We start from the raw sequence: 4,865 nt of genomic DNA on the forward strand, positions 1-4,865 counted from the left end.
TCCGAGCCAGGTTTTATGCGTAGATGTTATATGCACGAGTAGAACACAAGTGAGTTGTGGGCGATACAAGTCATACTGCTTACCAGCATGTCATACTTTGGTTCAGCGGTATTGTTGGATGAAGCGGCCCGGACCGACATTACGCGTACACTTACGCGAGACTGGTTTTACCGCCGTGCTTTGCACACAGGTGCCTAGCGGGTGTCTGTTTCTCCAACTTTAGTTGAACCAAGTGTGGCTACGCCCGGTCCTTGCGAAGGTTAAAACAGCACCAACTTGACGAACTATCGTTGTGGTTTTGATGTGTAGGTAAGAACGGTTCTTGCTCAGCCCGTATCAGCCACGTAAAATTTGCAACAACAAAGTAGAGGACGTCTAACTTGTTTTTGCAGGGCATGTTGTGATGTGATATGGTCAAGACGTGATGCTATATTTTATTGTATGAGATGATCATGTTTTGTAACCGAAGTTATCGGCAACTGGCAGGAGCCATATGGTTGTCGCTTTATTGTATGAAATGCAAACGCCCTGTAATATCTTTAATTTATCACTAAGCGGTAGCGATAGTCGTAGAAGCAATAGATGGCGTAACGACAACGATGCTATGATGGAGATCAAGGTGTCGCGCCGGTGACGATGGTGATCACAACGGTGCTTCGGAGATGGAGATCACAAGCACAAGATGATGATGGCCATATCATATCACTTATATTGATTGCATGTGATGTTTATCCTTTATGCATCTTATCTTGCTTTGATTGACGGTAGCATTTTAAGATGATCTCTCACTAAAAATTATCATGAAGTGTTCTCCCTGAGTATGCACCGTTGCGAAAGTTCTTCGTGCTGAGACACCACGTGATGATCGGGTGTGATAGGCTCTACGTTCAAATACAACGGGTGCAAAACAGTTGCACACGCGGAATACTCAGGTTAAACTTGACGAGCCTAGCATATAACAGATATGGCCTCGGAACACGGAGACCAAAAGGTCGAGCGTGAATCATATAGTAGATATGATCAACATATTGATGTTCACCGTTGAAACTACTCCATCTCACGTGACGATCGGACATGGTGTAGTTGATATGGATCACGTAATCACTTAGAGGACTAGAGGGATGTCTATCTAAGTGGGTGTTCTTAAGTAATATGATTAATTGAACTTTAGTTTATCATGAACTTAATCCTGGTAGTATTTTGCAAATTATGTTGTAGATCAATAGCTTGCGTTGTTGCTTTCATATGTTTATTTTGATATGTTCCTAGAGAAAATGCATTGAAAGATGTTAGTAGCAATGATGCGGATTGGATCCGTGATCTGAGGTTTGTCCTCATTGCTACACAGAAGTACTATGTCCTTAATTCTCTGCTAGGTGACAGACCGATTGCAGGAACAGATGCAGACGTTATGAACGTTTGGCTGGCTCAATATGATGACTACTTGGCAGTTTAGTGCACCATGCTTAACGGCTTAGAATCGAGACTTCAAAGACATTTTTGAACGTCATGGACCAAATGAGATGTTCCAGGAGTTGAAGTTGATATTTCAAGAAAATACCCGAGTTGAGAGATATGAAGTCTCCAACAAGTTCTATGGCTAAAAGATGGAGGAGAATCGCTCAACTAGTGAGCATGTGCTCAGATTGTCTGGGTACTACAATCCCTTGAATCAAGTGGGAGTTAATCTTCCAGATAAGATAGTGATTGACAAAATTCTCTAGTCACCACCACCAAGTTAGTAGAACTTCATGATGAACTATAATGCAAGGGATGACGAAAACGATTCCCGAGCTCTTCGTGATGCTGAAATTGACGAAGGTAGAAATCAAGAAAGAGTATCAAGTGTTGATGATTGACAAGACCACTAGTTTCTAGAAAAGGGCAAAGGGAAAGAAAGGGAACTTCAAGCAGAATGGCAAGCAAGTTGTCACTCCCGCAAAGAAGCCCAAAGCTGGCCCAAAGCCTAAAACTGAGTGATTATACTGCAAAGGAAATGCTCACTAGAAGCGGAAATGCCTTGAATATTTGGTGGATAAGAAGGATGGCAAAGTGAACAAGGGTATATTTGATATACATGTTATTGATGTGTACTTTACTAGTGTTTATAGTAGCCCCTGAGTATTTGATACTTGTTCAGTTGCTAAAAATTAGTAACTCGAAATAGGAGTTACAGAATAAGCAGAGACTAGTTGAGGGTGAAGTGACAATGTGTGTTGGAAGTAGTTCCAAGATTGATATGATCATCATCACACTCTCCCTACACTTTCGAGATTAGTGTTGAACCTAAATAAATTTGGCGTTTGCGTTGAGCATGAATATGATTTGATCATGTTTATTGCAATACGGTTATTCATTTAAAGTCATAGAATAATTGTTATTCTGTTTACATGAATAAAGCCTTCGATGGTCATACACCCAATGGAAATAGTTTGTTGGATCTCGATCGTAGTGATACGCATATTCATAATATTGATGCCAAAAGATGCAAAGTTGATAATGATAGTGCAACTTATTTGTGGCACTGCCGTTTGGGTCATATCGGTGTAAAGCGCATGAAGAAACTCCATAAAGATGGATTTTTGGAATCTCTTGGTTATGAATCATTTGATGCTTGCGAACCGTGCCTTTTGGGCAAGATGACTAAAACTCCGTTCTCCGGAACAATGGAACGAGCTAGTGACTTATTGGAAATAATACATACCGATGTATGCGGTCCAATGAGTGTTGATGCTCGTGGCGGGTATCGTTATTTTCTGACCTTCACAAGATGAATTGAGCAGATATGAGTATATCTACTTAATGAAGCACAAGTCTGAAACATTTGAAAAGTTCAAAGAATTTCAGAGTGAAGTGGAGAATCATCATAACAAGAAAATAAAGTTTCTGCAATTTGATCACGGAGACAAATATTTGAGTTACGAGTTTGGTTTTCAATTAAAACAATGTGGAATAGTTTCACAAACTCATGCCACCTGAAACACCACAATGTAATGGTGTGTCCGAACGTCGTAATCGTACTTTACTAGATATGGTGCGATCTATGATGTCTCTTATCGGTTTACCACTATCGTTTTGGGGTTATGCATTAGAGGCAGCTGCATTCACTTTAAATAGGGCACCATCAAAATCCGTTGAGACGACGCCTTATGAACTGTGGTTTGGCAAGAAACCAAAGTTGTCGTTTCTTAAAAGTTTGGGTCTGCGATGCTTATGTGAAAAAGTTTCAACCTGATAAGCTCGAACCCAAATCGGAGAAGTGCGTCTTCATAGAATACCCAAAGGAAACTGTTGGGTACACCTTCTATCACAGATCCGAAGGCAAAACATTCGTTGCTAAGAATGGATCCTTTCTAGAGAAGGAGTTTCTCTCGAAAGAAGTGAGTGGGAGGAAAGTAGAGCTTGATAAGGTAATTTGTACCTTCTCCTGAATTGGAAAGTAGTTCATCACAGAAATTAGTTCCAGTGATTCCTACACCAATTAGTGAGGAAGCTAATGATAATGATCATGAAACTTCAGATCAAGTTACTACCAAACTCTGTAGATCTTCCAGATTAAGATCCGCACCAGAGTGGTACGGTAATCTTATTCTGGAAATCATGTTACTAGACCATGATGAACCTACAAACTATGAGGAAGCGATGATGAGCCCAAATTCCGCAAAATGGTTTGAGGCCATGAAATCTGAGATGGGATCCATGTATGAGAACAAAGTGTGGACTTTGGTGGACTTGCCCGATGATCGGCAAGCCATAGAAAATAAATGGATCTTCAATAAGAATACAGACACTGATATAGTAGTGTTACTATCTACAAAGCTAGACTTGTCGAAAAAGGTTTTTGACAAAGTTCAAGGTGTTGAATACAATGAGATCTTCTCACTCGTATCAATGCTTAAAAGTCTGTCCGAATCATGTTAGCAATTGCCACATTTTATGAAATTTGGCTAATGGATGTCAAAACTGCATTCCTTAATGGATTTATTAAAGAAGAGTTGTATATGATGGAACCAGAAGGTTTTGTCAATCCTAAAGGTGCTAACAAAGTGTGCAAGCTCCAGCGATCCATTTCTGGACTGGTGCAAGCCTCTCGGAGTTGGAATACACGCTTTGATGAGTTGATCAAAGCATATGGTTTTATACAGACTTTTTGAGAAGCCTGTATTTACAAGAAAGTGAGTGGGAGCTCTGTAGCATTTCTAATATTATATGTGGATGACATATTATTAATTGCAAGTGATATAGAAATTTTGGATAGCATGAAAGGATACTTGAATAAGAGTTTTTCAAAGAAAGACCTCGGTGAAGCTGCTTACACATTGAGCATCAAGATCTATATAGATAGATCAAGATGCTTGATAAGATTTTTCAATGAGTACCTTGATAAATTTTTGAAGTAGTTCAAAATGGAACAGTCAAAGAAGGAGTTCTTGCCTGTGATGCAAAGGTGTGAAGTTGAGTAAGACTCAAGACCCGACCATGGCAGAAAATAGAAAGACAATGAAAAGTCATTCCCTATGCCTCAGTCATAGGTTCTATAAAGTATGCTATGCTGTGAACCAGACCTATTGTATACCTTGCTCTGAGTTTGACAAAGGAATACAATTTTGATCTAAGAGTAGATCACTAGACAGCGGTCAAGAATATCCTTAGTGAGGACTAAGGATATGTTTCTCGATTATGGAGGTGATAAAAGAGCCCGTCGTAAAAAGTTACAACGATGCAAGCTTTTACACTGATCCAGATGACTCTAAGTCTCAATCTGGATACATATTGAAAGTGGGAGCAATTAGCTAGAGTAGCTCCATGCAGAGCATTGTGGACATAGAATATTTTGCAAAATACATACGGCTCTGAATATGACA

The sequence above is a fragment of the Triticum dicoccoides genome, chromosome 6B, assembly GCF_002162155.2.
Source record: "Triticum dicoccoides isolate Atlit2015 ecotype Zavitan chromosome 6B, WEW_v2.0, whole genome shotgun sequence".
NCBI lineage: Eukaryota > Viridiplantae > Streptophyta > Magnoliopsida > Poales > Poaceae > Triticum > Triticum dicoccoides.